Here is a 26,317-nt window from a genome sequence, read left to right on the forward strand (position 1 = left end):
CTTAATATTCAATATTCTTTCATTTACTTGCTTTCTCTTAAAATCAATCTAAGGTCCTTAGTCCAATCATTTTCCCATGCAAGAATAAGACAAAGCACATCAATTTTAAATTGTCATGTTTTTTTTTTCTGTTTAAAATTCCCATCACCACAAATACAGCACTATTAAGAAACAAATGTTTTCCTTTACTTACAGTTAACTTTGGGGAGGGGAGAGGGGAAGAGAGGGGAGGGGGGGGGTGAAAGCTTTTTCCAAATAAGTCCCCCACAACAGATTTTGAAAAAGTCCAGTATTTCCAGATTTTCTTGTTCTGTCACATTTCACAAAGATCATTATTGCACTGTAATCCCACAGTAAGTTACTGGTTTATTACTGTTATTCTCCTTTGCCCAAATCCTATTTCCAATGTGCTCTTGATTCTTCTAGTCAACTCTCATGGTCCCATCCTCTCCAACATTGTCCGTTGAAATACTGGAAAAGGTTTCACTGGTACAGTCTTCTCTATAGTCTGTACTACCAGACGAATAAAACAGAATCTCTGTTTCACAGCTCACTTTTTGCTGGACACACTTTATTATTTCCTTCTTAGCATTCACTTCATAAAAAAAATGATTTTGTCTCTCTAGGGAAGAATACCTTAAAGACATCTGGATACAGCAGTTTGAATCTCACACCTGCGTCTCAACATGCCCTGAACAGTGGGATGAATTTACTCATTGCACATCAGGCAGAAGAGGAGTAATCTCCACAAACACTCTGCTGTCTCACACTTAGTATTTTGTCCTTCTGCCACAGTTTTGTCAGAATCAACTCAGTCTGCTGGTAGGATTTTATATTTACTATTAAAAAGGTCTAGGTTGCTTTCTTGTAGCTAAATTCATAACCAATTCATAAAATTAATGCAGTCCTTCCAGCTTCTCTTTTATAGCTGAAAATCTCATTTTCGCTATGTGCTCTATCCTCCAATTCTATTTTTCCCAAAGAATTTTATTAATAATCATTAAAATCAACAAATATTTCCATAAAATTATAACATTTTTTCTTTAAAATTAAAAGTCAAGAAAATAAAAAAAATAAAAAATCAATGCAACTAAACTATGTACAAAGATGTTCATCATGCAAAAAAGGTTTCTTAATGTAGCTGTAGGATTAATAAAAATCACCTGTTTACATAAATTAATAAACTATTTTTCTAGAAGTTCATAGATGATATTCCATGAATTATATAATGTAGTATTCCTAGATGATCTAGACTGAATAGTTAACATTTCCAAATTACACGTTTCAAGGAGTATATTTTTAAATTCCAAAAATGTAGGTGCTGTACTAGATTTCCAATTCTTAGTGATAGTTTTTCTAGCTATAGATAGACCAAACCAATGGGTACTTATTCTCTTTTACACAATCAGGAACATTAATGGGTACTTATTCTCTTTTACACAATCAGGAACAGGAGTATTAACTAAAACAAGTGATTTAGATATAAAGAAATTATCAGTAAAAATTGTTTGCAACAAATTATTGATATCATCCCAAAATTTTCTTAAATATATGCAATTATAAAACATGAGACCAGTCAGCATTCACTTCAATATTACATCTCCAACAGGTTATATTCTTTTTAGAAAATATACTTATATTAGGAGAGTGATAAATGGTCTATTTAAAAATCTCCATGTGAATAATTTCCATTTTAAAGAAGTAGTAGTCATACTTGCTGATTGTAAAATATTCAATTTGTCTTTCTCAGAAGGGGGATTATTATTAAAGAAAAATATTTCCAGTAATTATCTGAATGTGCATCTAAATCACATTTAATTGCCCTATAACTGTTTGATAACTTGTTATTAGCAGGAGGTTTATGCAAAACTGATAAAATCATATATTGTATTAGCTTGGGATTTTTTTTCCTAATTATAGGAGACATAATCCAATTTATTTAATACATATTGTCTAGCTTCTTGAAGCTCTAACCATAAACAATCAAGTTTATACTCTTCCAAGAGTAAACTATTAGATTTTACCTCATTATTTATCATTATTTGGTGCCAAAATATTAAATGCTTTTGCTGAAATAGACATTTTTTGTATAATCTGAAGATAAAATAGAACTGTGTGTAGGCTATAGGGAAGAGTAAAAAAAAAAACAATCCTTATAGATATTATATTTAAACATATAATTTTTAAATGATTTTATGATAAATACTATAGAGTTAAAACTCAGAAGAAAATTCAGAAATATAATCGTTTAACCTCCAAATAAATGGATTATTAATTATATTTAGCTTATAGGAACTGTTTATATATTTGGTATTTTGTGACAATACCTCCATAAACTCTTTCCATTTAGCAGTGTATTCCATATCAATGAGATGAGAGACTGCATTGAATACTGATGAAAGTGAACACATTTCTAAATTTGGTAAGGCTATACCCCCATTATTCCAATTATACATATGGTATGTTAATGCAATCCTTGGCTTATTTGGTAACCACAAAAATTTCTGAATCATTGAATTAAATTTTTTAATTATTAGGTAAGAAGGAGGTATAGATAAAGATTGAATTATATATAAGATTTTGGGGAGAAGGATCATCTTTATTAAAAGTTTATCATCCATAGAATAGGGTAATTTGTACCATTTATTTATTAAATTTTCTATCTTTAATAGACTTATTATTATAATTTATTTGAATGGTATCTTTAATATTGTTAGTAATAATTAAACCTAAATATGCTATTTGTTGAGACTGAGCTATATATTCATTATATTCATCAGGTATATTGTATTTTTTTGAACCCGTTAAGAATTTGTGTTTTATTATTATTAAAAGTAAGGCTGGAATTTTTTTGAAAATATTCCATGTTTTAAAAAGTTTTGGGAGAAGAAGGAAATCTATACAAAGTAATCAATATGTCATCTGCAAACATCTGTATTGTAGATGATAGAGTGGGGTTTAATTCATATCCCTCAATATCTGTATCATGTCTTATTAAAACTTTCCCATGGTTCCATAACTAATGAAAATAAAAGAAGGGATAAAGGACACCCTTGCTTAGTACCTTTTACTATTGGTATATTTTGAGAGATACTAGTACTAATTTTAACATAAGCTTGGCTACCTTCATATAACAGAGTGATAAGACTGATAAAATTATTAGAGAAATTTAATTCCTTTAATAGAGTGAACAGATATTCCCATGTAACTGAGTCGAAAGCACAATTTATATCTAAACTAACTAGGGTTAAATTTGTTTTACGATTTTTCACCGAATCAATTAAAGTTAATATTCTTTTAATGTTATCATATGAAGTTCTCTTTATTATAAACCCCGTTTGATCACCATCTACTAATTTGAGTAAAAGTGTTTTAAGCCTTTCTGTATAAATGGACATAAATATTTTGGAATCAGTGTTTAATAGGGAGATGGGTCTATAGGAGGTACACTTAGAGGTATCTGTGTTAGATTTTAAAATAGGATAAATAAAAGTGAATTTCCAAGAAGGTGGAATTATGTTTTTATCCTGAACAAGATTAACTACTTTATAAAGCAATTTTAGAGCATTTATAGATAGTAATTTGTAAATTTCAGGAATGATGCCGTCATTACCTGGCACTTTATTTTGCTTTAATTTGGTAATGCGAGTTTGAAGTTCTTTGAAAGATATTTGTTTATCAATATTAATCCCTTGTTCCTCTGAAAGTCTTGTTTAATGTATTTATTAATACATGTTTTTATTTCCTTTGGTTGATGTTTATAAAAGACTCTCTAAATTCAGTTAATATATTATGAATTTCCAACACCATTTTTCCCTTTTTAGGGGGAGAATATTTCATTAATATGATTAAATCTATTTAATCTTTTCGTTTTATTAGCAAGAATTTTTTAAGGATTTAGAGTTAGAAGAGAAATTTATAAACTTGAATTTTTCTATATTGATCATAGTTTTATGTTTTAATATTTCTAGATATTTATCATTTAACATATTTCTTTTATCTGATATATCTTTATCACCCATATTACTAAGTTTTAAAGTGTCTAAATTTACATTTTACATCTTGCAGCTCTTTATCCCAAGCTTTCTTTTTTTTGTTGTCCCAATTCAATACCCTACCATATAGATAAGCTTTTAGGGCATCCCATATGGAAATTTTTGATATATCATTAGTATTGTTAAATTCTAAAAAAATCTGTACTTCTGTAGAAATGAAATCATTAAAATCTTTTAATTTTGTGATATAAGCTGGGATCCTTTTTATATGATTATTACAATTTGGATGGACTACTACTTCAAAAATTATAGAATTATGATCTGATAAAGGACATGAAATCACTGCTGATTTGTTTAAGGAATCTGTTAAATTATTAGAAATAAAAACTCTGTCCACAAGTATGAGTTATGTTTAGGAGAAAAAAAAGGAGTAAAACAAAGTAGTATCTGCAAAATAATTTAGATCTTTCAAAAATAAGTATATTCAAAGTCTTTTAATAATTTAGATGATGTAGATATTCTTCTCTTCCCATTAGTACTGGAGTCTTTGTAATCTAGAATACAACTGAAATCTCCTGCCAAAATAATGTTCCCCTTTAGAGAATAGTACAATTTGATCTAGATGTTGTTTCACTGCGTTTATCCCTATCCCTGGGATCCAATATATGTTAATCAATGTGAAGATGTTACTCTTTATTTCTATGGTGACTGCACAAAACATTCCTTTATTATCCTTATATGTATCTATTATTTTAGGAAAATGTATTATGCTGTTCCATAGGACAGCTACTCATTTCTTTTTCTTAGTATGTTCAGAACTTACTAAAATCTTATAAGTTTCTGAATATATCCTCTGTTATTAAGTGAGTTTCGTGTAAAAATACTAATTGGGATTTATGTAACTTCAAAGAGATCTAGTTAAATTCCTCCTTTTATTAGGACTATTTAAACCATTAATGTTAACTGATATACCTTTTAGTATAGTCATTGAAAATTAAATGATGTAAATATAAACATACTGATCTAAGAAATACACAAGAATATATCTAATAGGAATACTATTATGATCATTAGAACAAACAGTGTAAGATCATATTCTTAAAATTAAGGTTGTTTCCTACTACATAAGATATGAACGTCTGAAAAGTTATTAGAAAATATTTATAACAAACATGAAACAAAATAACCAACCCAAACCCCTCTGGAGTTTAAAACTCCTAACTCGAATGACATCAGTCACTCAAATCGACCTATCAAAAGCAGCATCCAATCAGCACCTGCCTAAATGTCTATAGTCACAACTATAAAAATAAGGCTTCTCATCAATATCATAAACACTTTTTTGTATGAACCAAACATATAGATATAATGTTGTGTTGATTAGTAAATTGAGTACAGCTACATCTTAGGAATAAAGTACAGAATTTTCTTACATTAGTTAGTAGGTTATTAAGAACTACTATGAACTATTAGTTCACTCTTTTGTTTTAAAAATTATCACATTTGATAAAAACCTTAAAAAGAGACTATGGCATTCTTTTATTACCGAAATATGGCTAATAAAGGCTGAAGTGTGATGTATAGTACTGCTATAGGTGATCAGCTAAATGGAACATAGTTGTAAATGAATCACCCAAGGGCCTTCAATAACCACCAACATTAGCAGCTAATAAATAAGATGCCAATGAAAGTGGTTTTACTAACAATCAACTAACATACCGATTGTTCTGAAAGAAATGAACACTGCATTTCTTTGCCAGAAACCAAATATAGTGATTACTCATCAAGAAGTAAAACCAACAACCTCCTGCTAGTTTTCTTATAACCAAACACCTCGGTGCAGTCTCTCATAGAAGAGTGACTAATAAACCTTAAAAGTCTGATCTTCCATTCACTGCATTAATTTGAGTTTCCTCAAAGGTTCCACCACCATACAGAAAACTAGTGAAAAGGTCATATTAGTTCACAGAAGCAAGGTGCTTAAATAGCTCCTGTAAACTATATAAAAGCCTTATTTAAATATAATGAGCTTTTTATTATTCAATTATATCTTATACTATCTTTGAATTTTGAAAAGCTATTTCATTAACAAAACAAAAGATGAAAATTTCACATTTTCTAATGATAAACAGATCTAACTAGTTTTAATGCACCTGCCCTTGCAATATTATTGCTACCTATGTGGTACATCCCTATCAGCCTATTACAGAAATGCAGTCATAAAATAACTGAGATAACCTGTTATATACATCTATACATTTAACATTTTGTTAAATGCTTCATGTACATTTTTTATAATTATTGACTTGCTGAGAAAATATTCATGTAACACACACATAAACAGCTTGTAGCGTTATTAAATCTTCCAAAAATGCACAAATCACAACTAGTATTTCTCATCAAGATATCGGCACCCTTGTCATACATAAAGCAAATATTTTATGAGAATACTATTCGTATATAAATACATAAGGCTCAAGAATACCTATGATGATCAGAAAAGGTATTTAGGCTACATGCGTAGTATAATCCCTATTTAAGAGATTACTACTTTCAATTTATTGTAAGACATTATATAATCTAGTTATATCTTCATTCCGTATGCTATGAGGAAACGGATTTGATTTAGTAGCTTCCCGGTGAGGATCTGAAGATGTTTACTTCTGACGCCTTCATGATGACGTTTTAAGAAAGCTCCGAGCTTTCCAGCCACGATGGATACCACAGTCTCGAGCTCATCATGAAGATAAAGCTTTCAAAGTTCCGGCGGGAAATAGTAAGTAAAACATTACTAAACTACATACAAGGCAATGTCTCGAGACTCCCTCTATACAGAGAGAGAAGGGGGGGGGGGGAACACCTTACATACACAACACGAAGCAATGACAGCTATCAAACAAAGCTTCACCACACTATCCATCACACTCTCCGGTTAATCTCCGACCAAAGCACACAGGCACCAAAACATACAATTAACACAAAACACCACACCTCTACAGTGCTAAAGCACCAAACCAGAGCCTCCAATTAAACACACCAACTCGGAAAAAACAACGAAGCCATACCATTAATCCTGACCTGGGATATGAGTGACGTGTGGCTGAAGTACCATCACTAGCACAGCAATTCTGCAACTATACATTGGGCTATCATACAAAATTCCTTTATCAAACAATTAACCATAAATCAACTAAAATACAAATACAGCAATTACAGCAATTATAACTAAAGTTTTCCAACCACTATAAGAACCAAAATCAAGGTAAACAAATACTCCCCCTAATGATAAGCACTACTACAAGACATCAGGAAGCATAGATATTAGAAACAGAAGAATCACTGCATCCATGGGAATCAATCCAATAAACATTAAGATAATTAATCTTAAACAAATAGTACAAATGAAAAAAAAAATCCCAACAAACAACTATTCTACAAAGAATAAACAACTATTTAGTTAACCAATTTACATTATATTAAATATAATACCAAAAGCTCACCTGGATGTCCAGTTTCATTTCCCCAACTTGAGTGAATCAAGTGCAAATATGTACTTGTTATGATTCATCTTTTGATTTTTTTTTTAGGGTCAAATGTTTTCCAAGTGTTGTTCTCAGCATTTCTTTTAAGACTAGGACTGGCCCACTCCATTTCATCTACTTTTTCCAGTAAGTTATTAGACTTTATACAAGTTATTGCATTGTCTATGTCATCAAAACTTTTAAAACCATCTTGATAAAATATTTTCAGTCTTGCAGGAAAAAGCTAATTTTTTTTTAGTTCTCTGACTAAAGGCAAGAAAATTTTCCTTTTTGATAATACTGAATAATAGTCATTATCAAAGCGTATAATATATTCCTTCAGTTTGATTGGGGATTTTGCCCACGCCGTCTTTAGTACCATTTCCTTATCATGGGTCGATGGGAACTTTACGATAACAGATTTAGTATAATTGCTCTTGGGTGTCTTTAGATGTCACCATTGATCCATAGGCTCTTTCAAGACCATATGAAAGAGCCTCCGGCAGTTCAAGTACTTCAGGCAACCAGGAAGATAATATAGAAAAAATATTAATTTCCCTTTATGTTATCCGGTAAGCCAAAAATTCTCACATTATTCCTACGGGACCCGTTCTCAATCAACCTTTGTCTGAAGAGAATTTTGCTTTAAAAGGAACTCAACATTATGTTCACTCTCCTGAATTCTGTTATCCATATCACTTAATGCAGTTTCCATTCCTGAAATCTGCTTCCTTTGTTGCAATAAATCTTCATGTAGACTGTCCATTTGGTAAGAACACTTTTCTTTGAAATTGTCAATTTTTATATCCATTTTGTCTATTTTGACACTTAAGTTCTTGAATAGTAGCTAGTAATGACTGCAGTTATTTTTTGATGGTGGTCTCTTGATGAGTTAATGAAGCTCATCCTGTTCTTTTACTGTAGTACTTCCATGTGTAACTGACAGGAAAACTTAAAATCTACTTGAAAATTTTTATATACTACCCTAATATATATTTTAAAGAATTAATTGAAATAAAAAAAACTTATTAGGGAAGTTTATATCAATATTTCCTGTCAAAGTTCTGTAAAGGCAGAGCTGATAAGAAAAGCTGCTACTCTGTGCTCATCTTGGCCACGCCCCCCATAATTCTATTATTTTTTGAAACATCTCTTCCTGAGCAGTTTTATGTTCAGTCAGCCTTTTCTTCATTTTGACCTCTGATTCTTGCAGCTTTATCATCTCGGCTGAATATCTGTTCAAAGCTTCTTCCCTTTTTCCAGCCTTTTGTTTGTTTTTGATATAATCCATCAGTGTTTTGTTTATTTTAACCAGGTCTGTAAGCAGTTGTCTTGTATCTTGGAAGTCATGTCTAAAGTTTGCATTTCTTTTTGCTGAACAGCTGCAGAACTTTCCCCAGTCAGTATTTCTTCCTCATATTTTGTAGTAAATTTTTTTTCCAGGTTTTCTGTATTTCTTTATTCCTGGCATCCAGGCAGTGCACTTACCAGCCAGTTACTGAACTTTACCATAAACACAAGTCTACTGCCTTCTCTGCTGAGTTTCCGTTGTCACACTGGAAGAACTAGAAACAAGCTGTTACTCAATGTGCAGCCATCTTGGAAGTCTCCGTCATCTGGAGGATTTTATGACATTTGCTGATCACACTGGGTTTCAACTTACTGTCTCTTATTTCTTTCACAAACCATTATTCGGTTATGTTTCACTTGTGCAATATAACCTCTACCACTGATGAACACACTTACTTTTACTCAGCCAATTTGTCCTTGGCCCTCAGTGCTGTGCATGGTGACTGGCTATTATGCTACAACACGACTGCTCCATTTCACTCCCACGTCATTGCCAGCTGCCCCACCTACACTATGATCAACAATCTATTTATCCCCCAAAACAATGGCGGACCTAGTTCACTTCTATCCCTCATTCCCAGCCACTCTGTCCACACCACAGTGTGTGACTTCATTTATGTATCCCTCCCCCTTTTTTGTTAATGCCCAATAATCAGATGCCACTTTACTATAATATTTAAAACAAGGCCTCCTCTCTCTCCTTGAGCAGACCATGTGCTTCAATCTACAAATTTGGTCTGTCTACACCTTTGAGCATTCATTTCACTTACATCAACTGTCACTTGCCAAAACTACAACAGTTGTCCTCCTACATCACGGATATATGATCACCCATATACTTAATGTTTTGAACACATTTCACAACCTTTATGTAAACATATCAAAAACATTTACCATTCTACATGCCACTAGTTTTCCTTCAGAGCAAACACCAATAAACCACTATCACAACACATCCATTACAAAACTCTCAAAGCAACTAATGCATTGTTACTGCTTACCCTATCTGCAAAGGAGATCTCATTAGCCTTCAACTTGCTATATGCCACCACCTCTATTTTTGTTAGTTTGCTTCACTAGTTCTTCTCAATAAAACTATCCCCACAAAACCTCTAGGCCCAACTTACAGAAAACTGTTACTCGACCAGCATTATCCCCTTCAGATTCTGGTCCAGCACAAGCAGAAAACTATAATTCAAAGTGGAAAGGGATGGATGTTGAAACAGGGAGGGGGGGCTCAAGAAGAGACTGGAATTTTTGATGCAAGCCCTTAAGGAGAGCCTTTAATACAGAATATTATTATCCATAAAGGAGCAGAAAGTATTCTAAGAACTAACCCAACACGGGAACACAGAAAGGAGATTCTGCTAATAGGGGTGACTGTAATTAGGGATATAGCCAATAGGCAAAAGGGGGCTGGAATTTATTGGAGAAAATTTGGCTGCAGATTAGAGATTGCCTATACTCTGATATCAATCCTTGAAAGGGAAGGCAGACAGAAAAATGGGGGGATCCTAAATGAAAGACCAGCACTGGTAGAGTTTGTAGAAGACTCTAAAACAGAAGTTGCCATGAAAAATGGATAATTAATGCAGCACATAAAATATTTTATGATAACCAAGACTCTATCAGACGAGGTTAGAAAAGATTGGGGAGGGAGACGGGATAAGCAATTCACAAAGGAACAATAAGAGGATATGTACATCTTCCAAATATGCAACAAAATCAAGAAGATTTAGGAGTTTTGCTTGGAAATGTTTACATAGATATCTTTATACTCCAAGCAGACTACAGAAACATTTTCCTCAGGTAGACAGCAAATGTTAGAGGTGCAACAGGGATGAAAGAGGTACTTGGGAACATATTTTCTGGGAATGTGGTGAGTTGGCAGACTTTAGGGATTCCCTGAGGGATACACCATCAGAGATGCTGGGTAGGAGGATTGGTGTAACTAAGGAGGAGAGGATTTATGTGAACTGTACGATACAGAATCATAATTGCCTAGACATGGTAAAGGCTTGATGTGTCCAATTATGGTGGCTGCCAAAAAAGCAAAAGAAAATGGAAATAAAAATCTAACTTCCTTCTAAAAAATGGCCAATTATTAGAAGTAGTGAAGAACATAGTAACGGAGAAAAAAACAACTAGAATTGAGATCTTTAGAAAAGGGTAGGAGCAAACTACATAGGAAAAAAAATGGTCTTGTGGGAACAATACACACAGGGGAGGAATGAGGTTTAAAAGAAGGCAGGACGTAAATGAGCTACGTAATATTTGATGTAAAATAACTGGGTAGATAAGTGATGTATAATGCTTGCAACTAGGATTGTGTCAGTGTGGTTTATTTTCATTTACATAAAATGTATAATTATTAAACCATCACTTACGACATAAGCAAAGATATTCCTTGTTTAAATCAAACGGGGGGGCAGGAATTGAATAATTTATGAAATGTTGCTTAGGTTATATGACATAATATACATGAAGGTTTGTTAATGTTAATTTAATACAGTTTGGATACTTTTGTATATTGCCTACGTCACAAGTGATAATTCAATAAAGGTGTTTAAAAAGCATTATCTCCTTCCAATACGAGCAGCTACCAAACAAAAACAAAATCATCTGAACAATTCCCAAATTATAACGCAAATCCACTGTGCAACAGTAAATACCTACAGAAATGCTCATATTTGCCCCCAAAACAAGAATTCTTCCTTCTAAAAAAATGGCCAAACACGTAATTCAAATGTGCACCAATGATTGCCAGTCTACTCTTTCAAGGTAAATTTCCTCCACAAGTACAGAGTATAAATCAAACATCTTCCCAGTTTTCAATAAGGTGTGACCTAATTAATGCAGAGAAAATTAATAAATTAAAACAAATGGACTTCTCCTCAGAAGTTACTGCAATAACAGAATCCTGGATTAAAATCAGTACACACCCCCTTTTCAGATATATTTCGTGATTACAACTACATTTTCAACAGCCAAAGATGGAACCAATTTCTTTACAAAGATTAAATATAAATAAACAGCTCCCTCCAATCCATTCCCAATCAAGACCATGATAGACTAGTAACAAGCATTCCACTGAAGAAAAAAAAATCTTGCACATTGTCATGGTGTTTCATAACAAAACTTAAGACAATTCATTTTAAATTGTGCCTAGGAGATTTCAGTTTAAATCTACCTCCACTACATCCAGACTATAGAGTTAATGGCTAGCACACCAAAAAGCAAGCAATGTATTTTGGCTTTTCCCGATTAGGGTTAGCCACAGCGGATCACCCGTCCACAGACTGATTAGCAGTGGTGTTTTTACAGTGTCAAGTTGCCAGCCCAGTGCCCAATCTTCACAGAAGGCACACATACAGCTACCTACATATCTTTAAAACTCACCTCGACCGCAGGGAGGACATGCGGACTCCGCACAGAAGGTGCTTCAGTAGAGAATTTAACAGGAGAATCTCTTACTGTGAGGTGACAACGCTAACTGCTACACCACCACTACCGACTTAATATCTAGCACACAAACGTCTAATAAAGCTAATTTTGGAACTAACCAGACCAAACCCCTGACCAGGGATTCATTACACCATGAGCCTTACTATCACAATGATATTAAATTGCGCCATTAATAGAATACCTCCCCCAATATTAAGTGAATACTGCCCCATCTCTTTCAAGATATTCAACCATGGAGCCCAATAGCAAGCTACAACAATCTTGACAAGGGTCTATATTACATCCGCAAAAACCCCTTTCAGGGAATGACTGTTCAACGAACAATAACCAGTGAAATCTAACTCTCTCAAAATGGCCATTCCAGCTAATTTTTCTCTAGGGCCAACCTAAAACCAGGCAAAATTCAAAACCCTTCAAAGTGGGGGCTTCACCCCCCCTAAATATACCAACTCCAAGATCACACTGCAATGGGGAAGAGGGCAAATTTCCGATGATGGTTAAGCGTTTTTTCCCCCTAGGAAAAAATTCGCTGAAATGGCTGTTCATGGGAGTTGAATTTCACTGGTTATCATTTGGCGAAGAGACATTCACTGAAAGGGGTTTTTGCAGACGTAATATAGACACTTATTACACTAATATCCTTCAAGAATTTACAAACATTGAGTAACCAACCAACAAACATGAGTACAGTCCTAACTTATGAAGACTTCAAATACTGCCATAAAAAAGTACAGTTGTGTACACTTGCCATAATGTAGATGTTAGAGTGTACTCACTGTTGCAGTCATCACACTTGGGTTATCTGCCTGCAGGTAGCCATCAGTCAGCCTGAATACCAGAGACTTAGTATTTCTGCGTCGGTTACTGTCGCTCCAGGCTGACATCAGGGGTCTAAAAACAGGCAGCCAACACCATTACATCAGTTTTTCTTGCCCCAAATGTCAGGAGCCCCCCAATAGGGAGCCAAATTATGGTGGAAGAAGACACCACCTAAAAGTAAAGACCAATACCCCTGAAAGGGGGGAGTGTAAAAGGCATAGTGAGTTTAGAGAGAGAAAGAAAACAGGGGGCTGGAGGGAGGGAAAAGTACAGTTATGTACACTTAACTCAAATGTGATGACTGCAACAGTGAATACACTCGAACATCTACATTTATGGTAACAACTTGCAGTAGCCCTCAGTTGGCCTGATTAACAAAGTCTGGAGTCCTGCGTCGGTTGCTGTCTCTTCTTCAGTGACGTCAGGTCATCAGGGGTATAAAATATGCAGCCAACACCATTACGTCAGTTTGTCTTGCCCCAGATGTCAGGTGCCCCCCTAATTGGAAGCAATTAAATCTATAAATATACAAGGTATACCTCCAACAAAACAGCAAATACACCAAAAAGCTTTTAAGCATAGTAAAGGAGAGTAGAGGTATAGCCAAAAGTAGTAAGGGGGCTGGAAGGAGGGTAACAAGGACTGAAACAGTGAATACACTCGAACATCTACATTTATGGTAAGTGTACACAACTGTACTACGTTCTTAGTGTTTCACTGTTGCAGTCATCACATTTGGGTAGATTCCCAAAGCTAAGGATGGGAGGAGGAATTCAGATACCATTAGGACCAGCAAGAAGGCCCTGCAAGACTGCAGTGGCAAAGTCAGCTCTGGATTTAGAGAAAATTGGCAGATGGTAATACTTGGTGAAAGTATGTACATAACTCCCGGTAGCAGCTTCTAGGATGTCCCCGGTAGGGACGCCTCTGAGAAAGGCTGTAGAGGTAGAAGCAGCCCTGGTAGAGTGGGGGTCTGATCCCCTGTGGAATAGGTTTTCCATGGCGCTTACAGCAGAAATGAATGCAATGGCCTATCCATTTAGAAACAGTTTGCTTTGAAATAGCCTTCCCCTCTGCTCCTGCAGCAAATGCCACCAGCAGTTGTTCAGATTTCCTTTGAGGTTTAGTCCTGTCCAAGTAGAATCTAAGTTGTCTGTGCAAATTTAAGGATTGCAGTATCCATTCCCCTTTGTTCTGTGAATTATGAAAGAAGGTTGGCAGATGAATGGACTGATTAAGGGCCACACCGGATACCTTGGGCATGAGAGGGGTTGGTCCTGAGGGACATCCTGTCCGCATGAAAGATGATGAAAGGCTCCACTGCCATAAGGGCCTTTGGTTTCAGCCCAGAAATTAGTAGTTTATTGGTCATTTTGGGCTAATTTCTCTTTCATTTCCCTGCTGTAAAACCTGCATTTGCAAGGTTTTTGTGCTAGTATACAGCTCAGCAAGCTCCTGCCTGGTGCCCCACAGAGTTCTACAGCAGCAGAGAGACAAGAGAGAGACTTTGGAGTCAAGTATCAAATTTCTGCATTTTCTTGCTGCCTTTAGCTAATTCCGCCCAAAACGTTAATTTTCTAGAGTTTCTGTGATTTAAAAAGCTTGTTTCAGCTACATATTGTACTTATTTTACTGCCTGCACTTTAAACAGTCGTTTTTGTGTTTAAATTACCTGTTTAACTGTTGTAGGCTACACACTCAAGTGTGATAGCAATTTCTGTGCATTTAAAGGTGTTTTTTGATTGTATCTGCTTTATTTTCTGTAAAAAACAAAAAAAAAAATACTTGTTTTCCTGCTTTTCTAAGCTTGTATAGACCAGTTTTCAGGTTAGTGCTGAATTCAGGGCTGTGTTACAAGTTTCTGCGTTTGCCCATACCTTACTTGGATAGAAGGAAGTTTCTCTGTTCATTGTGAAAGAGGGAGCTTTGAGCAGCCTATCTGTCCCTGGAGGAGTGGTTTCAGGCCAGAAATTAGTAGTTTATTGGCCATTTTGGTGTAATTTCTCTCTTTCATTTCCCTGCTGTAAAACCTGCATTTGCACGGTTCTGCATGCTGGGCAGCGCCGATTAGCTGGGTATAACTATTCCCATCTCCACAAAGTCTACTCTTCAATTTTTCCCTTGGAATTAGACAAACTTTCTCACTTCTCATACCGGCACTTGCTCAAAACTCATAGCAAGCACTAATAAACCTTAGCAATAGACACCCCCCCCCATACTATTCAAGGACCAGGCTCTCTATTCGACCTTACCCAGCCAATCAGTAAAACAGTTCACTGTACCCATCCAGGCATGTCCAAAGGGCAGTTTCAGGTGTACTCTCCAGTCCAACTGGTGAATCTCGGCATTTTGAGGCAATGTTACAATTGCCTCGTACACAGACAACCCTCTACTCCTTCCACCCAACACCAATACATGCGAGAGATGCAATTATACAGCCAAACTGGAGGCTAAGCTCTCTCAACCCAAGACTGGACCAGGCAATCAAGAGGAGAAGGGAATTACTTGCATCACACCACCAGTCTCACAAAGACCTATGAAACCAGCACCAGCAAAAAAAAACACACAAATACATGAAAACATACTCGGAGACTCTAAATAAAAATCTGCAGAAGCAACAGAGACCTCCAAAGCAGACATCCAAGCAACCTCCACCCTCCAACACAAACCATGAAACACACACTTCACAAAACCAGTGTGCCACACAATCACAGCCCTCAAGGCAAAATAACACCCAACACACTAGTAATAGGTGACTCAGTCAGGCACACTGACGTCCCACTCACTAGGCTGAACAAGGAGAAGGTTACTGTTATGTGGCGGATCCTGGCACCAGACAGGCAGCTAACACAAGCACTCTGGTCACTCCAGAATAAGTACATAAATATGACTGTCATTGTCCATGTTGGTGTGAATGACTTGAGCCACACCTCCCTGGACTACATGAAAAGAAACATGAAGGAGCTCTCTGATCACGTAGCCTAGGCCAGTATGACCCTGACCCCGAGTAGCATCCTGCCCTCACCAAGAAGGATACCACGGTATAGAGAAAAAATTATCAATTTCAACAACTGGCTAAGCTTCTGGTGTCAAAGGGGATCCAGTGTCTGTCAGCCTGGGATGACATGCTCGACAAGCCACACTGCTTCGCTAGAGACTGCTTGCATATGTCACCCTTAGGCTTTCGAATACTAGCCAAGGCTCTTGCCAACCTCATAATGCCTTTTTTAGGCAAGGCTCAAAAGACAAACCCACCGCCGTAAATAGCATAAGTAACAAAAAACTGAGGGTAATGCTACTCAATGCCAGAAGTCTAAACCTCAAAATGCACGCACTTGAGGCACTCCTCAATATGGAGAAAGTTGATATATGTGCAGTAACAGAAACCTGGCAAAAGGCTCCAGAGAGCACCCCAGCACTACCAGGCTACAACTCATACCATACATTTTGGCCACAAAACCCGGACCGAAATACAAAACGCTTTCTGGAATTCATAAACTCCAATGCCCTGGATCAACTTATCCACACCCCCACCAGAGGCAACAATATCCTAGATCCAACTTGAAAACAGAATTACCACAGAGTTCCAATAAGTGCTCTAACACCATTATATTGTACTGCCACCGATTCCGGTGTGAGGATAAAAAAACTGCTGTTTGTCTGAAGAAGCCCATAAACTTTGGGTGAAAGCGCTTAACCAGTTAGTACAAAGCTTGTACAAAGTTAGCTTTATCATCGCCAATGTTTTTATTGCATTTTTTATTTTAACGCTTTAAGTTTCTGTTTGTTTCACTGTTGTTTTCAACAAACAGCAGTTTTTTTTAGCAATTTGAGTGTTAAAGATTAATAAATTAGTTATATTAACATTTGTGGCTGGCGTGCTGCTTAGGACGAACAATTGAAACGTTTTGACAACAGTGGTTGGCTAAGTCGGAATTAGTGACAGTATTTTTCAGTGGACATTGAAAATTGTTCTGCAACTAGTTGTTTGGACTCACAACGGAATCAGTGGCAGTACAATATAGTGGTGGTGGAGCACTTATTGGAACTCTGTGGTAACTCTGTTTTCAAGTTAATTCTTTGGAGACCAATATCCTAGATCTAGTCATTACCAATATGAGTGACACACACCTGAAGTCAACGCCTCATTGGTCCGATCCGACCATAAGCTAATTACCCTAGATATCCACATCCTGCCTCCACCCCCATTAAGGAAACCATGGTAAAAAATTTCTCCAAAGCCAACTTCATGCTTAAGACAGAAGTGGTGAACTTCATGACACCCATGCAGATGGACAATACAGTTATGACTAGTGAATCCTACACAATTGCACTTTATAAGCACTTACATGAGTGCATGGGTCGTGCTACTTACATGAGTGCATGGGTCGTGCTATCCCAAAAAAAAGGAAGCCAATCTGATGGTCCCCCGCCATAAACAAACTGTACAACAGAAGAAAGAAACTGTTGCAAGAGAGTGTAAAATCCCACGAGTGGAGGAGCTCCCTGGTCAGCCTCAGTAAAAAGCTGCGATCCCTGATAAAATCCTCCAAAGCTAGTTACGAAAATAAAATCGCCACCGATTCTAAAAAGACACCCACAAAGCATTCTATAGCTATGTCAAGAATCTCAATGGCAACACTCAGATCTGCTCAGAGTTACAGCACAATGGCACTAAATATACAGACCCAACTGATATTGCCAACATCCTGGCAGAAACTTTACCCCCATCTCACCCCTAAAGAGCCCATCTCTATACCGGAAGAATGCAAAGTTCCTGTAATCACGGCTGCACAGGTAAAAGCCACACTCTCCAAAGCCAAGAACACAGCATCCATGGGACCAGACAACATCCCAGGCTGCGTTCTACATGAACTACAGAACAAACTGGCACCCCACCTAAGTAACATATTCAATCATAGCCTCACCTCAGGCTTTATGCCTGCTGAATGGCGCACAGCAACAGTTATCCCACTCCACAAGTAGGGAGCCACCACGGACCCCGGGAACTACCGCCCCATTAGCCTGACTAGCCTGGTCTGCAAGGCCATGGAACGTATCATCATGAACTTATAAACAAAGACATTGGTAATCTCCAAACTCTGGATCCCACCCAGTTCAGGTTTGTAAAAGGCAGATCATGTCTCCTAAACCTGATAGACTTCTTTGAAACAGTCACCAAAGCCGTACAGTCACCAAAGCCGTACAGTCACCAAAGCCGTAGACAAGGGTAAGGTGGTTCACACAGCCTATCTAGATCTTGCCAAGGCTTTCGACACCATCCCCCACTCTGGAATTATAGAAAAACCTCACTAAACTTGGTATAAATCCCTATGTTACAAGATGGGCTGCCAACTGGCTCACTGACTGGCTCACTGACAGAACCCACACTGTGAAAGTAGCAGACTCCAAATCTGACTTCAGACCAGTGACAAGTGGAGTACCACAGGGTTCATTCCTGGGTCCCCTCCTGTTTGGTATCTACTTCTCTGAAGTATAGGCTAACACATAAGGTCTTTGGCGAATGAAGTTCGCAGATGACTGCAAACTAGGAGCCATAATCGAAACTCCTAACGATGTGGACATCCTACAAAAGGGCCTCACTGAGACAGATGGCTGGTGTCAAAGCCATGGCCTCAAGCTCAATGCCAATAAGTGCATGGTCATCTCCTTTGGTAAAAACTCTGTACCCATGAACTACCACATAGGCAGTAGTATACTTAACACCGAAAATGTGATGAGACCTTGGGACACAGGTGGACAGTAGTCTCTCCTTTGATAATCACATCGCCACAGTAGTCAGGAAATCCTTCTACATGGCACACCTCATCACAAAAAAAAAAAAAAAAAAAAAGGTCATTGTTCCTCTCTATAATGGGTCTAATGAGTGATGAGTAGAGTACAAAGCCCCCTTTTGGCATGTACCTCACAAGACATCTACAACAACTGGAAAGGCCGCAGAAATACCTCACAAAGAGGATTACCATCCACAAACAGATGCCCTACGCAGACAGTCTCAAAAAACTCCAGCTTTACTCCGTCGCATATCGCCTCCTCAGAGGTGATCTCTGCCTAACATACAAAGCTATGTCAAACCCAGAGCTGATGGACATGCTCCACTTAAAGAAATCCCAATCCCTCCGAGCTACACGCTATAGGAACCTAAACCTTGTCACCACAATAAACAGAACGTGCCGGAGGGATAGATTCCTGTCCCAGAGACTTCCCATACTCTGGAATAAACTATCTATCTATATCAAACAAAGCTCCTCATTAGCACTCTTCAAGAAAAATCTTGATTGGATAGGAAATAGGAAATTCACTACAGGGATCACCTCTGTAGCTCTGCTCGACAGTGGCACAGGAAAATAATTTTCTAGGGTAGCAAAAGCCAGGGTACCTTTCTGGCTGGGCTTGTATAGGCCCCAGGGCCGATAGCCTAGTACCTACCTATGAACCTAAAAGGCGGGGGGAGTTATCCATACTCATCAAGGATACCCACACCTCCAGGTTAGTGGCACAGCACAATGCTTCAGAGATCATCCACGTGCAACTAACAATGGGCAAAACTGCTATTCAAATTATAGCTTGCTACAGATAACCCACCATGTCCCAGGACCCCCACTCTGCATTCCTGGAAACACTGGGAAACAAAGGCCCTATCAAACACCCTGATATTGGGTGATTTCAATTACCCAAACATTAACTGGGAGAACTACTCAAGTACAAACTCCCTTGCCCAAACATTTCCTAGAATTTATAAACTCAAACGCCCTGGATCAACTGTCAACACCCCTACCACAGGTGACAACATACTGGACCTGGTCATCACCAACATGGGCGACCAGTGTTCCACACCGGAGGTCAACCTCTCACTGGTTAGATCGGACCATAAACTAATCAATCTGGATATCCACATCCCGCCACCACCCCATAAACTAATCACTCTGGATATCCACATTCCGCCACCACCCCCAGTCAAAGAAACTACTGTGAAAAACTTTTCAAAAGCAAACTTCACGTTACTTAAGCCCGAGGTGGGAAGTTTCAAAGCCCCTATGCTAAAGGGTAACGCTGTCCAAGCTGCAAAATCCTTTACTAATGCACTCTACAGGCACCTACAAGAATGCATGGATCGTGCTATCCCAAACAAAACCAAGAATCACTCCTCCAAGAAATGGAAACCAGTCTGGTGGACCCCTGCCATAAAACAAGCTATACAATAGAAGAAGGAAACTAGTACAGGAGAGAGTAAAATCCCAAAAAGGGAAGACATCCCTGATCAGTATCGGCAAGAAATTACGTTCCCTCATAAAATCGTCCACGGCTAGCTTCGAAAGAAAAATTGCCATGGACTCCAAAGAGAACTACGAGGCATTCATTAACTATGTCAAGAATCTAAGTGGCAATTCTCAGGTCTGCTTGGAGTTAGTGCAGAATGTCACAAAATACACTGAAACGACCGATATAGCCAACATCCTGGCAGACAGGTTCAGTGCAAACTTCACCCCCCTCTCAACCCCAAATAACTATACCAGAAGAATGTAGTCCCCCTGAAATCAGACACTCAGGTTAAAACAGCCCTCTCCAAAGCCAAAAACACAGCATCAATGGGACCGGACAGTGTCCCAGGCTGCGTCCTACACAAGCTCAAAGATGAACTAACCCCTCACCTAAACACGCTGTTTAAACCCAGCCTCTCTACAGGCTATGTGCCCAAAGAGTGACGCACAGCAACAGTTATTCCACTCCACAAAGGTGGAGCCACAACGGACCCCGGGAACTATCGCCCTATAAGCCTGACTAGCATAGTCTGCAAAGCTATGAGCGCATCATCATGGATCTCATTAACAGAGACCATTAGAAACCTCCAAACACTGGACCCTACCCAGTTCGGCTTTAAGGGCAGATCATGCCTCCTAAACATGGTGGACTTCTTCGAGACAGTTACTAAGGCTATAGATGAGGGAAAGGTGGTCCACACAGCCCACCTAGACCTTGCAAAAGCCTTCAACACCATTCCCCACTCAGGTATTATAGACAAGCTCACCAGCATGAACATAAACCCCTACGTCACGAGATGGGTTGCCAACTGGCTCACGGACAGAACCCACATGGTAAGAGTTGCGGGAGCTAGGTCTGACTCTAAACTGGTTACAAGTGGCGTTCCTCAGGGTTCAGTCCTAGGACCCCTCCTGTTCGGCATATACTTCTCAGGAGGTACAGACAAGCACAGGAGGACTATGGCTGACCAAGTTCTCACACGACTGCAAACTAGGGGCTATAACTGACTCACCAGCTGACACGGACATCCTCCAAAAGGGTCTCACCGAGACGGATACCTGGTGTACAAAATCATGGCCAAATGCCAAAAAGTGCATAGTTATTCCTTTTGGAAATAACAAAGTACCCACAAACTACCACATAGGTGGTAGTCCCCTAAATACAGGGAACATAATAAGGGATCTGGGGACCCAAGTAGACCATAATCTCTCCTTTGATTATCACATTGCCAAAGTGGTTAGAAAATCTTTCTATGTGGCCCACCTAATCACAAAAGGGTTTGCATCCAGATCAAAAGAGGTCATTGTGCCCCTCTACTCATCAGAACCATCATAGAGTACAACGCCCTATTTGGGATGTACCTTACAAGACACCTGCAACAGCTGGAAAGACCACAGAAGTACCTCACCAAGAGGATCTCTGGCCTCAAACAGATGCCCTATGCAGCTCGACTGAAGAACTTCCAGCTGTAATTGGTTGCATACCGCCTGCTCAGAGGTGATCTCTGTCTGGCATACAAGGCCATGTCCAACCCAGATCTGATGGACATGCTCCACCTAAAGAAAACCTTATCCCATTGAGCCACACGCTCTAGGGATCTAAACCTCACCACAACAATAAACAGGATGTGCTGGAGGGGGCGGCGAAAGCAAACACGTTCTGGTTAGGCTTATAAATGCCTTCGGGCAGACAGCCTAGTACTTACCTATGAACCAACTAAGACAGCAAAATGTCATGAAATTGCTTGTGCTTCAGGTAACTGGTCCAGCTAAACAGTATTTTTTTTTTTTAACTCTGCATACTATTTAAGCTAGGAAAATATGGATTTAATGTGCTTTGAGAGTGGTTCCTATATTGCTGGAGGGAAAAAGCATGGTCTATGCAATGCAGTTTACAGAGTGGTATTTGTAGGTTATGGGTAGAAATGGGGGGTGGGGTAATTAAGTAGCAATGGGTGATTTTTAAACCTTCCAGCAAAACAAGAGAAAGCATTTAGGTTGATCATTTCAAAGACTAGGGAGGCAATCAGCAGAACTGATTTGTGTTTGATTAAAATGAAAGATGACATTCTCTTATGGAAGGGTGAGATGGTTATGAGTCAAGGAGTATGCTTAAATTGTTTTAAAGTTGTTTGGACTGCTGCCACTTTGATGCCTTTGGAAGAACTGAAGTAAACATTCTAATGGAGAGAGGAGAAGAGGACACCTTTTCCAATAGCTGAACTCACTTCCCGCATTAAAAGTGGGAGATTTTTTAGCCCAAGAAATTATTTTACCGATACTGGTTTTAGTTCTCTGGATGGGGTAAAGAATATGAGAAATAGATAGAGCCTTATCCCTAAATGCTTACATTGCTAGACGGTTTAAATGTTCTTTATTTAACAATGTAAACAGCCCGGTCACTGAGTTTTGGCCAGCCTTCACAGTGTTCCAAATAGCATAGCCTTAGTGTTTTCATATGTAACAATTCTGAATTGTGACACTTCGTACAAAACAGAAGTACAAGCCAAAGCAAAAATGGCAATTGTTTAACAATACCCATTTTCTGGAAAAAAAAAATACCACAGGCACACATGTTGCAATACATTTTCAGAACAGGAGAGAAAAGGTGGGCATTTTGCTATTGTTGCAAATAAATTTCACATTCAAGAAGAAACTGTTTAAACAGGATCCTTAAAAGTTTAGCATATCCAGTGCTTCTCTATATTGTAGAGTTTGTGTGGGTTTACAGGGGAAAGAACCCCCCCCCCATCCCCTGACAGTGTTTTAATTGTTTAATATACAATTGACAGAGATCACAATGTCGATGTTTTGGTTTAGGAAATACTTAGATTATGCACTTTGGGGTATTTACATCGAGTCGCTACCTACCACTACTCCAACTAGCAAGCCAATGCACAGTTTTAAAAAGACATTCTGGTTAAGTGTATAATAACAAATTCCAAAACATGTATATATTAAGAGGGACAGCAACTGTAATGTGTCATTACAGACAGCCCATTTAATATGTTAACACAGATGAAATTAAACGGGATACCATGTCACAGATTATTACAAACCAGACAATACTGTACTCCTGTCACATAGTTCATGTCCAGAACTACAGCTGTTAAAAACATTCTTACCTACTACAATTATCTGACAATTTTAAGTGTCCAGATTTGTTACAAAGCAACGGCAGGGATGTTGACATAGCTCTCAACCAATCAGGGACAAATTTCATCAGAATCAGGAACAAATCCAGAATTAATTAGGAACACTTCAACTTGAAACATTGACAGAATAAGAAAATGTGAATTAATATACATTTTCTGAAATAAAATAGGTCTGTAACTCTAATTACTATCATTATTTAAGTGCAATTCACTACCTTTTCTCCAGTCACAATTTTAGTAGGTTTCAGTCAAAGTCAGGGACGTCCCTGAAAATCAGGGATAGTTAGTTGAGAGATAGGTATCACATCACTCACAGAAGTCACGGTCCGCTTTCAACATTAAAAGTTAAGTTAGTTATTCACTGGCAATAAGAAGTGATTTTATTTTAAATCTGTTCATTTATCACTAGCAAATATTTAATTAATTAGTTAATTAAATCAAAATGGCTTTATAGTCCTTTAACTTTTGGGACACCTACTTAAAATGCAACTAATATGCAACACTTTCCGGTCAAACATCCAAGGAAAAATAATATCGAAAAAACACTAGACCAGAATTCAAACTCGAAATAAAATCCAAAAACTACAGCCAGCAACGTAGCCATCCCAAGTGAAGGCATCAAGGGGGCTAGAAAACCCACAAAACAAAACTCAAAGCAGATACACCTGTCTATTCAAAACCGCCACAATCGACTAATAAAACAAAAAGTACACTTACAATAAGTCTGGGAGAACTCACACTGGATGCGCGACTGTCACAAATACTTGTTTAACACTTACTTTACTCTAACGGTTGGCACAGGAGATACTACTTAAAAGGTACTTCCTCTACTATCCTCCCACGCCCGCTATTCCACGATGGTAAAGCGAAGTCTTGCAGAAGTAGACGGGTAACCTGTGGCAACGCCCCGGATAGGGCACGTCACCGCCGCCGCCATATTGGGACTGTTGGAGTTGTCTGGGATCGTCCCGAAACAAAACAAAAACTGAGTATGAAGTTAGATTTCAGTGTCAGTAAGGGCGGCCACTGATGTTAGTGTATGCGTTGCATACATTACTTTAGACATGTGTGTAGGAATTGTCATTACGTCAGTTTTGTGTGTTATTTCAGCAGTTGCCAAACATTCATTTAATATGGTATGTCAGCATTCTTGTTGCTGTTGATTGTTCTCTGTTATTTTCACTTGTTGCTTGTGATTTGTGAAACTTAAACATTCTCTGCAGGAGTGTGCAAGATAGGCGAAATTTCACGAAAGGAAACCGGTCTTTGGAATTGTTCAGAGTTGTATGATGAAAAAAAAAATAAGTTGTACTGCACTTGTCTCGAAATTATCCTAACGCATCCCATTGTCTGGTGTGTTGGTATAGCTAACAACACTGTTAGGTGTTAGGGTTACCACCTGTCCCACTTTGCGAGGGTCAGTCCCTCTTTGGGCAGTTGTGTCCTGCAAAATATTGTGAGAAAATGGCAAATGTCCTGAGATTTTAGGACAAAATTATTTTCTATATTGTATGTAATAGTTGCATAAAACAGTTATTCTGTATCTGAAACACCTAAATGTTATACGAAACAGAATAAGGAACAAAAATGCTACAAGAATAAACTTTTATTCAGGCAAACAACTGAAGTTCTGTCCTTTGTACTGGCCGTGGGTATGTTTTGCCCTGCAAAATCTGATGTTTGTAGCACAAATGTCCCACTTTGGCCATTTGGAAAGGTGGCAACCCTATTAGGTGTGCGTACAGAGGTATATATCTGCCTCTCAACCTTTTGGCGCAATAAATCTGGACAAAGGCTTAGAATAGGAATGTATTTTACATAAAGTTTCTAGAACAGGATTTGTGTTCGCATGCATTTTTCTAAAGACCATGAAAGTCTGAAACTCAAATGTATGTCAAATGTTTCTCATTACTTAATAACGTCATAGTGATTTGCCAAAAAACGTACAATTTATGAGGAACAGAAACAAATATAAGGGAAAATTCTGGACATAGATTCATAGATTAGTACTAGGCTAATTGCCCTTGCGAGCCATTTTTTACACTTAGCCAATTATCCCCTGTGAGACTCAAATCCTTTACCTTGCGTTTTGTAAGGCAAACATCTTAATCATTAGGCGACCCTCTCAACCATTGTGGGGAAACTCTGGCAGTTGAGGCTGTGTATATGCATATTTTGATGCAAATGTATGTAATAGGTTATTGACCAGTTGGGTTTTCCCAGTAAACAATATATATCTGCAAAGCTCCAGCAAGGGTTGGATTGTTCACTTATCTGGTGTACTAAAAACAGATTAAAGTTAAATGCAAAATAAAAAGAAGCTGCTCCCACCTTACATGTTAGAAATTGTACTTCTGTTTAGATAGGAAGGTCATAATAGACTTTGGTAGTTACCTGGATAAAAAAATGTGTCTCATTTCGTCAATCTGTTTCAACCATAGTCAGGAAATCCTTCTGTCTAGCCCGGTTAGTTACCAAGGGAATGTCATCACGGGTCATATAAGTAATCCTATCGTTGTATTCTTCCCTTATTAGACTCATCGTTGAATACAGTGGTCCCTTTAGTATGTAGAAATCCAAGCATATTGCACAGCAGGAAAGTTCCCAAAGATTTATAACTTAAGACAAATATATTTCCCAAAGATTTATAACTCAAGACACATATATTTGTAAATATCGATTTATGTTCTTTAACTTCTGTTTTATGCAAAGGGAGGAAATAGCATATT

General features: G+C 37.8%; 1 protein-coding gene across 2 annotated transcripts in view; it reads right to left on the bottom strand.

Moving 5' to 3' along the window:
* The window catches only part of TAX1BP3 (Tax1 binding protein 3), a 395,888-nt gene extending 371,383 nt beyond the window's left edge, over positions 1–24,505 (bottom strand). The window contains exon 1 of one of the 2 annotated variants that reach the window (XM_044090707.1): positions 24,368–24,505. The gene's annotated coding sequence lies outside the window, so the exon portion shown is untranslated. Of the gene's footprint in view, positions 1–24,305 lie in introns of both variants that reach the window. The other variant, XM_044090706.1, reaches the window with a different exon arrangement.
* Positions 24,506–26,317: the final 1,812 nt, after the last annotated feature.

This window comes from Protopterus annectens, chromosome 13.part0 (assembly GCF_019279795.1).
Source record: "Protopterus annectens isolate FY-2018-M chromosome 13.part0, PAN1.0, whole genome shotgun sequence".
Taxonomy (NCBI): domain Eukaryota; kingdom Metazoa; phylum Chordata; order Ceratodontiformes; family Protopteridae; genus Protopterus; species Protopterus annectens.